Genomic DNA, 12,537 nt, shown 5'->3' with positions numbered 1-12,537 from the left:
GCGACACAATCCAGGTTTAATTCCTAAATATGCCTCACACATTTATGAAACACATTTAAAGTATAAAATGTATTTAGCTACTCACCACTAATCAATGATAATGGAAGATGATCCTTGACCACATTGAACTTTTGCTTTGCCTTACAGTATGTAACTATGTATGATGTGCCTATTTTAGGAGACTAGACAAAAATCCGGCAAATGTACTATAATGTGTCTTTTCAGGTAAATCAGTAGACTTAGGACAGTTAGGACCATAAGGGACATGTTTGAGGAAACTGAGCGCACAGAAAGACGCAGGTACACGTATTTAATTAGGGCTGCTGTCATGGCAACACTTAATTGATTTTGGCTGTTGGAAGAAATGAGAAATGAAATACAAAACCTCAGTGCCGAGGTCATTTTGTACAAGCGATGAAAAGGCCTGGTGGAGCTGTCCCAAGGTTCATGGTTTCATTCCACTCCCATCTCTCACAACCGCATTCCAGGCCACTTCCCTTAAATTTATACTGATCTTTTATTTATACCCAGAAAAAATGGCAGATAAGAAACATAAGCGTTCTTGATATTGTGTTCTGTCATATCTTGCAGCCAAAGATTGAAATCCCGCGAAACAATTTTCTGAAGAAATGAAAGAGCGCGCCCTCCTGAACCTCGGAGGAAAATAAGCCCGCCGTGCGAAGCGGAATATGAAACAGAGGCCCGGAATAAGTAAAATAGACAAGTGCACCGGGCTTGTCACTTTTCCATTTGCTGCCCTCGAGTGAGAGCACTTTAAAAATTCCCCCCTCATCCCAGTGGAGACCTTTATCGTTATGCTCTATCTACTGTACTGAATACAAAGACGGACGATATCACACGAAGGTATTAAAAGGGAGTATTTTAAAGAGTTGCCTTGAATTTGACAAGCATTAAGTAGCAGCAACAACAAAGTCATGATGGCGGCGCTGTGCTAAATGCGGAGATGAGTGAGAGAAGCATTTTGTGATATTAGACGTAACGACAGGCTCTCGCCAACAGCATCATTACACCGTAATAAGAGCACCATCTCCTTCAGACGAGCATTAAAATCAAATTAGAGTATACAAGAGCTGGCCTTGATGAGCACTGAGGGGTGGGCCCGTAATTGTGGGCCTGAATTGCCACTTGACAAAAGGTCGTCAGCCTCTTCCGAGAAATTAGCTGTGGACATTTGAGCCATTTGAATGCTGAGAGATTGGATTCTATTTAAGAAAAAGAAACATTCATGTCCAATGCCGAATGCATGACAAGACATTGTTTATGTACCAGAATGACATTCAGGGATCAGAGAGCATCGCCATTCATCGCCGGTCTTGATGTCGTTACAACAATGAGTGATGACGTCTCTTGAGCGTAGACACAGTTTAATTATTACTGTCAAGAATATGTCACTGCATTGGAATTCTCTACAGAACCATGAAGGTGGACCATACAGTGTCTGGTAACGTGTGAACTGATCAAAATAGACTCCACACGTCTCGCAATGAGGCATTTTCCAACAACAGTCACAGAAAGTTATACAATAAAATGATGAAATTTTTATATCATTCATTCTATTGAAACACGGTACAAAACGTCTTAGTCCACCATTAGATTGTTAGTAAAGTCCTAACGAACACATAACTAGAATGTTACTCAGGAGTCATGATAGCAGAGGCTGATGAACTTGTGAGTTAGTGAAACTCGAGTCGGCGTTGAGCTCTCTTCACTCAGTAGAATTCTAGTCTTTGTCGAGCAAAATTCGAGTCTTTCTACAGGACTCGTGAGTCAGTTGAATTTAAGTCTTTGTCGAGCGCCCGTGAGTGAGTGAAACTCGAGTCTTTGTCAAGCACTCGAGAGTCAGTGAAACCTAAATCTGTCGAGTACCTGTGAGTCAGTGAAACTTGAGACTTTGTCAAACATCTGTGACTTAGTGAAACTCTAGATTCAAGTTCTAGTGAATCAGTGTAGCTTGAGTCTTTGTCAAGTACCAGTAAGTCAGTGAAACTCAAGTCTTCATTGAATACTTGTGAGTCAATGAAATTTGATGGATGTTGAGGGACTGTCTTGGCTGACACGTCTCTTCAACATTGCGTGGAAGTCGGGACCAGTACCTTTGGATTGGCAGACCGTGGTTGTGGTCCCCCTTTTCAAGAAGGGTGACATGACTCCTCAGCCTCCTTGGGAAAGTCTATTCCAGGGTGCTGGAGAGAAGAGTAGAAACCTCGGCTACAGGAGGTGCAATGTGGTTTTCGTCCCGATTGCAGAACACTGGACCAGCTCTACACCCTTGCAAGGGTACTGGAGGTTGGAGTTTGCCCAACTGGTCTACATGTGCTTTGTGGACATGGAAAAGGCAACCGTGTCCCTCGCGGTGTCCTGTGGGGGGTGCTCCGGGAGTACGGGATTGGTGGCACACTACTACATGCCATTCGGTCCTTGTACAACCGGTACAGGAGTCTGGTTTGCATTGCCAACCTGTTTCCGGTGAACGTTGGCCTCTGCCAAGGCTGCCCTTTGTCACGATTCTGTTCATAATTTTTATGGACAGAATTTCTAGGCGCAGCCCAGTCCTCGAGGGAGTCAAGTTTGGTGGCCTTATTTGCAGATGATGTGGTCCTGATGGCCCCATCGGGTTGTGACCTTCAGCGTTTACTGGGGTGGTTTGCATCTGATTGTAAAGCTTCCGGGATGGGACTCCGCACCTCCAAATCCGAGGCCATGGTTTTCAGTTGAAAAAGGGCGGATTGCTCCCACCGGATTGGGAATGAGGTCCTGCTCCAGGTGGAGGAGTTCAAGTATCTCGGGGTCTTGTTCACGAGTGAGGGAAGGTTGGAGCGTGAGGTCGATAGGCGGATCGGCGCAGTGTCTACAGTAATGTGATCACTGGACTGTCGTGGTGAAGAGAGAGCTGAGCCGGAAGGCAAAGCACTCAATTTACGGGTCCGTCTATGTTCCCACCCTCACCTTTGGTCATGAGCTTTGGGTCGTGACCGAACGAACGAGATTGTGGATACAAGCGGTTGAAATGAGTTTCCTTCGTAGGGTGGCTGGACTCACCTTAAGAGATAGGGTGAGGAGCTCATCCGGGAGGGGCTCAGAGTAGAACCGCCGCTCCTTCACATCAAGAGGGGCCAGTTGAGGTGGCTTGGGCATCTAGTCCGGATGCCTCCCGGACGCCTCCCTGGTAAGGTGTTCCAGGCATGCCCAGCCGGGAGAAGGCCCCGGGGCAGAACTAGGACACGCTGGAGGGATTATGTCTCACAGCTGGCCTGGGAACGCCATGGTGTCCTCCCGGTGGAGCTGGAGGAGGTGACCGGGGACCAGGAAGTCTGGGCTTTGCTACTGAGACTGCTGCCCCCGTGACCCGCACCTGGATAAGCAGGGGAAAATGGATGGATGGATGGACAGTGAAATTTGAGTCTTTGTCGAGCACCGGTGAGTCAGTGAAGCTCAAGTCGTGGTCGATCATTGTCAATCTCTTTTGTGGCGTCTCCTGTTGTGGTCATCGCTACTAAACTAGCTAACCGTGTGAGCTGCTTGCCAACCACCAATAAACAATAGAAGAAGAAGAAGCTAATCGCGTGACTCTGAAAACTGTATGTTTGCAAGTTTTCTCCCTGACAAAACCCACAATGTCGACGAAACGTTCTGCACCCAAAAGGCATAGGAAGCCAAGCATCGCACAAAAAGTTGGTCTTCTGGACATGCTGAAGGAAGGTATAAGTTGTGGCTGTAGGGTGCCATTACGGAATAAATAAATCTTCAGTTTGAGGAGGAGAACAAGGAGGAGAAAAATACAACGACAGGAGCAATATGTTTTAACAAGGATACAAAAACGCTACAGCGGACCGACGCCAGGACAAAAAGGCACGGAGTGAAATACGTATGAGTCACTTAATAATTTACTTGTTTCCAACCTTGTAGGTTCCATCCATCCATCCATTTTCTATACCGCTTCTCCTCTTTAGGGTCGCGGGGACCTTGTAGGTTGACAATTAAAATTCAAACAAAGGTTTGAACATTTTTGAGAGTGTTTAAACAAGAGAGAATTGTGAGAAAATGTTCATGCCTGTCTGAGAAAGTGTATAAATCGTTCGCTCGTCAAACTGGATATCCGGTCGCATCGGCTTATCATTCACAACCCTCGTTCAAGGATCGCCGATAGAAGTGCGAAATATCAACACTTGACCAAAAAACATGATTAATCGATACATAAATGTAAAAATTGTGGTCTGTACATATTACTTGTAATATCACGTATTTATGAGTTATTACAGATGCGTTTTCTGCGGGAATACATTTGGAGAAAAAAAATTTATACAGGGGGGAGCCACTGTATCTATGCACACACCAAATTAGGTTTGTTGCCCTTTAAAGCGCCAGAAAACTACTCGCCAGATGAGGAAGAGGAGAGGCAAGCCACCCCTGCCCAAGCAGCTCATGTGGAAATCATACAAAGCATCCTGCAGGCGGCAGCTTCATTTTATGGCTCCATCTATTACCACTCTGTCATTGTTAATTGTCTTCTTTTTACCTCTGCAGGATTCTCCAAATTGGTCCTATCGAATGTGACAGGAGGAAGAGCATTAAGCATCTGACAAGATGATATCTAAGTTCAATTTCCTCCTCCTCACCTGATTTATACCTGCAGCACATCATTTTCCTTTCTGTCATAAAGACCTCTATAAATCAGTGGTGCTTATGGAAGCGCTGCACAGCAGCCTTTCCCTGGATTTGTATCCCCAGTGTTTGCTATTAGGAAGCCATTACAAGCACATTTTGCTCCCTCAAACAAAAATGATCAAATCTAATACAGGCAAGATTAGAGAGATAAAAGGAGAAAAGCGCTGGCAGAGCTGCTCCAAACAGCCTCCCACCTAAACAATATGTGCTAAACTCAATAAAAACAGATTTTTTTTTCATGTCGGTGACACCATTATCCATCTGTTTGGACAAAATTGCTGCATCATGGTATAAATCTGGCATTCAAGTGACATATCCTCTAAAATAAAAGGGAACATTAACTGCTCTATCTTCTAGAGGCCATGGGACGAGCGGGCTATAAGCCCAGTCGAGTGTGATGGCAGTTATGCTGTGTTTTTACTAGACTGCAGACAATTATACTTTGCTTCTCTCGCCATCACAAGACAAACGGCTCAGGCTTCAGCTGAAATGATTTCAAATAGATTTTCCAAAATGTCTCTTGGCAGATTGCTTCCATACATTATTTCACTTAAATGGAAAGGGGAGGGAAAAAAGAGCGAGCGGCGCTACAAATCAATCATGCGGCTTTAGTACACCCAGAGATGAGAGCTTTCAGTATGTATGTGTGCGTGTGTGTGTGTGTGTGTATAGATGTACTACATGGACACACAAGGACTCTGACAAGATGGGCGACATCTTTGCTGAGTGATGACACACGGGACGCTTTAGTAGGGAGCTGCCGGTGGCAAAAAGAGAGAAATAATGCATATTAAACTCACCCGCTGACTTTGGACCACACTTCTGCAGAAGGATCCATTCAACCAAGCCTTCACGGGATGAATAAAATACATGTCAGTACATGTACACATAGTACACACTACTCATATTGCAAAACAAGTACAGATGCTCAATATTCCCTTTCTTACCGATACATAATCCCTCGTTTAGGGCATTAATTGGTTCCAGGCCCGATCATGGTAATTTCATTTATGCAAAGTAGGATTCCTTATTTATAAATGAAATATTTTCATACTTTGACCACAAAAAGCAACCTTATAAATATGTTTTTAACATTATTAGAGCCCTCTAGACATGAAATAACACTCCTATAGTGAATATAGTAGACATAATAAGAGAAAATAAGCCATTTAAGACATAAATAAGACATGTGTTTGTGCGTGTTGCAGTAAATGTGCTTTGGTGCTGAATGGGGGTGAGACAGGAAGTGACGTTGGGTTGAGTTTTAGCTTTACGTGGGTTACGGCCGCAACGGTAGCCTGTGCTAGGAATTATTGTGCCTGTTGCTATCATTCAAACCTGCAAAAAAAGCCTGTTGTTCCAGCGTAACATTACGGACACCTAGTGACCAGTGTAGAATACTACATATCATCAAGTCTTCCAATGCGTCTTCAGAAGCAGTGGTTCCCAACCTTTTTTGACCCACGGACCGGCTTGTGTTCCCACAAATCTCCCGCAGACTGGGGAGGGATTCGTACATTGTAGCGACCTAATTTATCTTATTTATTATTTATTGTGTAAAACTAAGACATGAATAACATCAAATTAAAAACACAAAATGAATGCTGACCCACCATCCACCAGTTCAAGCCTGGAGTTTTTCCAGAAAGATTATTACATCGCTGTTCGACGTGTGTGGTAAAAGGCAGTGTGCTAGCATGAAATAACTTGAGACAAATGTGCACATTAGCACTCAATAAGTCATCAAAACTTACCTTTATGCATTCCCACATAGTATCAGCATTTGACACCAAATATGAGGTGAAAGAAAAATGGTAAAAATACAGTAGTAGTCTATCCGTGCGGCATGATATAAAGTTAGCACACGCACAATGGACATGCGCAAGTGAGATGGCAGATGTAACAGAGAGTATCTGGCCACTTTTCAAAATAAAGCATCCAACAAAAAAAAAAAAGGAAATATTTTTTCTTTCTCTGCGGCCAAAATGACCAAATGACCCACAGCCCCGGGGTTGGGGACCACTGTTCTGAAGGACTTTTATTTGTATTTTACTTCTTTTAGCCATTTTTTATGTTTGAAAATGCTTAATTCAGGCAAAAAGTACAAAACATTTGTTTAAATATGCATATTTTCTAATAGGCCGTATTCATGCACAAAACAGCATGATTTATTAATTCATATGTTTTTCTGAAACCGTGATAGAGTGAAGCCGTGAAATTCAAAGTCGCGAGGGATGACTGTACTTCTTCTAGTGTATAACATTTAGTAGAAGTCATACACTCAGACCCTATAAATGTATATTAATTACAATAACAGTGGATGGAAAATATTGGAATGTCACAGCATACAATCCAAGCGGTGTACTTTTTTTTTCTTTTTTTTTAGGCCGCTGGGAGAAATATTGAGAAACCACCCAAATGGCAATCTTGGTGGTGTCCTTGATGTTTTAACGTGTGATGCTCGTCACATAAAAGTCAAAGAGTGTATAGTACCCGGGATTTATGGCATATTTTCATCATAACTGCTCGCTGGGCGCTCTTGTTGTCTGCAAAGTCAAAAATCTTAAAGCAACACATCAGTGACAAAAAAAAAGAGCTTGGCAGTGCAGAAGACGGAATTTAGGAACATTTGCACAAAAAAATCCTCTTGTCAATTAAAAATGCCAGACCCCCGGACAGAATGAATGAAAGTACAGTAATTATCTGGTGCAAAAACAAACTGAAGCCTCGTTTTGGTGGACACTGGCCTGTTGGTACCACGGTGCTACGCCAGATAGCTCTTTACTGAAATATTCCCCGTTGCCAGCCATAATTAATTGCTTTACGGTCTTCAAGGCCATAATGCTCATCAGTTATTAATTAGAAATTCATTTCACTGAATAAATAATGCTCATGATTGATGATGAAACTGCTAATTAGGTTCTCGGAGCAATGCACAGGGGAAAACGCCTTTACACTTGAATCTGGGCTGTTAAATAGTTGCTCCTTTAAGGGGGTGGTGGTACCTCTTGTCATAAACCCTGTCATGGGAGCGTCTGGATTCAGGGAGTGCTAACAAAAGTTGCCATTTGCTGAGGTTACTTTTCGCAATCTGCTTCAAGTCGCGAAGATTCCTTTGTTCTGTTGGTCCAGCTAGAAATGAGCTGTTATCACCTTTTAAAAAGGGCCAATTAGCTAAGGTTGCTAACAGTGTTAGCGCACCAGAAATGGTGCTAGCAGGGCAGCAAATACGGCTTGGTGATGACAACAAAAACAACAAGGTGAGATGATTACCGCATTTTCCTGTCTATACACTAAGTCCCCCACTGACGAACATCCGACGTGCGAACACTCGTAGATACGAACACAAGCTGACTGGTCTATTTTTTCATGATTTTTTTTTTTTTAATTGCCATATTTTGTCATTTAAATTTTTTCGAAACACAAAGGCGCTATTTTAGTATTGCACGCCATTCCGCCGCTACGAATGGTGGGTAGCAGCATCCCTCTCACACGATCTTTCTCAGTTCGTCTGCACTTGTCGCTGATGACATCTCGGAGCACGCCGTTTGTACCCCATTTGATACTTTACAGGGATGTTTGTTATCCGTTATCATGGCTGATAAATCGAGTGCAAGTGCTAGTCGTAGTGGCAGGAAACGTCAAGCTATTTCTATGGAAACGAAGATGGCCATCATCAGGAAGTTGGACGGTGGCGAGAAAATGGCTAATGTAGCGCGTGCTTATGGAGTGAATCGCTCAACCATAGGAACAATTTACAAAGGCAAGGTTCGAATTATGGAACATGTGAAGACTTCTATACCAATGGCATCCACTATCATTACAAAGAGGAGTCTAACGACGATGAAGATTTTGCTCCACCACCACCACCAACGACGTATGCTCGACCACTGCTCTTCAAAGGTAAATAACATTTATCATTACGTATTATTATATCATTTTTATTATTGTTTTTTTCATTAATTATCCTTGTTTAATAATACTACTGGAACCAAACTCATATTTACATACATACGCATATACTGTATATGTATATACGTACATGTAGTACCTATACAGTATAATTGGTAATATTACCTTTTCCCCTACTTAAGAACGATTCGACTTAAGAACGGTCGTCGGGAACCAATTGTGTTCGTTAGTTGGGGACTTAGTGTGAATGGCATTTAGCAGTATTTATGATACAGTACGACGGAGTATTAGGGCCACGTTGAAAAAAAAAATAATCTGAGATTTCAAGCATAAATTCGTACAAATGAAGTCGTAAATTTATGAGAAAAAAAGCTGTAATATTACGAGAACAAAGTTGTTATAATTTGCAAGAAAAAAAAGTACTAACAAATTTGCATTTGACCAACTGTACCTGTTGGTTTGTCCTAATCAAATACTGTATCATGACATTACTACTACCACATTACTACTATCAGGAGAACCAGAGTATAGAGCAGAGGGAGCCACCTGCTGTGGGCCAGCAAAATGCACTATATTCGGACACATGCTCCGAGCAGGTCCGATTCTGTTCATAATTTTCATGGACAGAATTTCTAGCCGCAGCCAAGGCGCTGAGGGAGTCCAGTTCGGGGGCCTTAGGATCTTGTCTCTGCTATTTGCAGACGATGTGGTACAGTAGAGCTGCTGCTCCATCACATCGAGAGGAGCCAGTTGAGGTGGCTCGGGCATCTAGTCCGGATGCCTCATGGACGCCTCCCTGGTGAGGTGTTCCGGGCATGTCCAGCCGGAAGAAGGCCCCGGGACAGAACTAGGACATGCAGAGGGGATTATGTCTCACAGCTGGCCTGGGAATGCCTTGGTGTCCTCCCGGTGGAACTGGAAGTGGTGGCCGGGGACAGGGACGTCTGGGCTTCCCTACTGAGACTGTTTCCCCCGTGACCCAGACCCGGATAAGCGGAAGAAAATGGATGGATGGATGGATTAAACAACACTGCTGTCTAAAATACCACATTTCTCTATCCATATAATTATAGTTGCACATTACTTACAGACATTGTCTCCAAGGCAGAAGCCTATAAGTATCATTCAATCTTTGTGCCAATTTACATCATAGCTGTTTATCATTGAAATGTGAATAATTGCAGCCACTAGGTGTCGCCAAAAAAGTTATTGAATATTCTTCCTTTTGAATTTGTGTCTTTGGTTATAGATAGTATTTTGTTGTTGTTGTTCTTCTTCTGCTTGGAGTTTCATTTGAGTATCTCATTGCCGAGCGGAGTGTGCTGGTTTTCGGTAATCAAAATATGGTTGCACTACGGGATGGGTACCAGTACTTTAAAATGATCCTATTTGAAGGGAAATGATCATACAATAATTACCTAATTTGACATTGTTAAGGATCATCTGCTGCAGTAAAACATGACCACCGACTGTGTATAGTGTCACATATAATGCAGCTTAATGCAAGTTTAATACAAAAGCGGACTATGCCTTCACCAATGTCAGCGCAGATTAGGTTCACAAAGTCTGAGAATCTCTCATCTCTCATCTCTCTCATCATGCCGCCTATAATAGTCCTTTTTTAAATGACGAGAGAGAAGTGTGAAAACTCAAGCCGTCTATGGCTCACTATTGATTTTACACCCAACACCCAAGCGCTGTTGATAGTCTCTTTGATATATTTTCCAGTGAGCACCAGTCCCCTCGGACTTTGGTGGAAAATAAACCGCTCAATATACACCTATTAGGATTTCTTGATCTGAGCCCATAAAGCTACGGTGTACAGCGTTTCCGATGCTCATTGCATCATAATAGCAACCAGAGCAGCAGCTATTACTTTCACAAGATGAACCGCCTACATCCAATTGAGCGGCTCGCTGAAATGGTGTTGTTTGAAAACAATTGATGAGATGGACCTGCGGTAGAAGAGAGGCACGGTGGAACCTTAAAGGTGGAACACCATCCATTCCCGGTCGCCAGTCGGCCTCCAGTTTGTTCAGAAACACTGTTTCACCTTTGATAACAAGTAATCATGTGTACATTAGATATAAATACAAAAAAAGATTCTCTTTATGAATGTCCTGAACTCCTATTGTCATGTGTCATATTGCTCATATTGAGCAACAATATAGTAGATCCCCACTTTTCGCAGGGTTTACTTTTCGAACTGACCAGCGAATACCAAAAATCACGAGGAATTAAGACAATTAGCCCCATTAAAGGCCCATAAAAATATTTACTTTATATATACAGTAGGGCTGCAGCTAATGATGATTTTCTTGATTGATTAAGCTGAGGCTTGCTTCGATTAATCGAGTAGTGGGTTAGGCTCTACACCAGGGTGTCCAAATTTTTTCCGCCGAGGGCCGCATTCTGAAAAATCAAAGGATGCGTGGGCCGTGTTTATATTTTCTTTAACCAACCCATGTAGATTTGATGTTTTTTAGATTTAAAGAAAAAAAGCTTTGTGTTATCTGTGACAAGCATATGTTAATTAGTATGTATATGATGTTATACTTTTATTCCTTGTTTTTCCATTTTTCCTGTTTTTATTTTTATTTTCTTTACAAATATTTCAACTTCTTTCTCCTACATTTTTTTCTCTTAATATTATGTCTTTATTGTCATAATTGTTTGACTTTATTTTCGTAATATTATAACTCTTACCCAGCCAAAATTTCCTAAAATTGCAACTTTATTCTTTCTTTCTCAGATAAAAAAAAAGTTAGTCTTTAATATTTCAACTTTATGCAAATTTTTTCCTAATATTATGACTTTATTCTCCTAATATTTTGTCTTTATTCTTTTACAATTAGTGCCCTTTTCTCAATTTTTGCTATTGTTTTTAAAATGTCCTTGTTTAGTTGTATTCTTAGAATGTGCTGAGGGCCAATAAAAAAACAGCCACGTGCCGTAAATGGCCCCCCGGGTCGCACTTTCGACACGCCTGCCCAAGCTGGACCAATACGATATGAACCAAACTCAAACAGTTCGTGGTTTGGCCCGCAACATATCAGAAAAAAGTCAAAAATGGCAATCACTGCTTTCCAAAGTCAAAGCTGAGGTGTGTAAATATGTTGTTTCCCTAAAACACAAAGATAATAGATCTGCTTTCATGGATGACTAAGGAAATTAAAAAAAACATTCACATTTGAGAGGCTGACATCAGAGGATATTTCCATCTTTAATCAAAAAACCATAAATCAAATACCAAAATAGTCGATTCATTGGATAATCGATTAATAATTGATTCATCAATTAATTGTTGCAGACCTAATATACAGTGGTACATCAGTTTTGGTTATTAATTTATTTCAAAATGTCAGGTGAAAACCAAAACATACTTACATACATACATACATACATACATACCGCTTCTTCTTCGCGAGTGCTTGCAGGCTTCTTCTTTGTTGGTATTTGTAGCTTTTTTTTTGCAGCTCTGCGACGTGGGCATGGAAACTAGGAATCGAAATAAAAACACGAGAATCGGAATGTTAGTCCCGGTTGCTTGAGACTCGATGCCCAACCCTAGCAAAAAACGAGGCAAAATTTTGACAAAAAACAACTCAAAACGAAAACTGGGGAGTACTAAATCCAAGATTTGACCGTACAGTCATCCTTTACAATACCGTGGTTTGACTATCGCTCCCTCACTATGTGACAGGTTATAAAAAAATAATTCATAAATGATTGCTGTTTCGTGAACTTTGAATATTTAACGACAAGTTATATGTGGTATTGTGGTCAGTAGGTGTCAGTAATGTTATGAGACATGATGTTAGATTACATTACCTTTCACACTGCATGGAGACTGGCTACTGAGCCAGCAGAGCTGAGCCGACATGTCATGGCTGAGATTGAGTGGTATGTGCTGAAGTGGTACATTTTTGGCTTCCCTAC

Source organism: Dunckerocampus dactyliophorus, chromosome 9 (assembly GCF_027744805.1).
Source record: "Dunckerocampus dactyliophorus isolate RoL2022-P2 chromosome 9, RoL_Ddac_1.1, whole genome shotgun sequence".
In the NCBI taxonomy this organism is placed as follows: domain Eukaryota; kingdom Metazoa; phylum Chordata; class Actinopteri; order Syngnathiformes; family Syngnathidae; genus Dunckerocampus; species Dunckerocampus dactyliophorus.
This window is presented reverse-complemented; position numbering follows the sequence as displayed.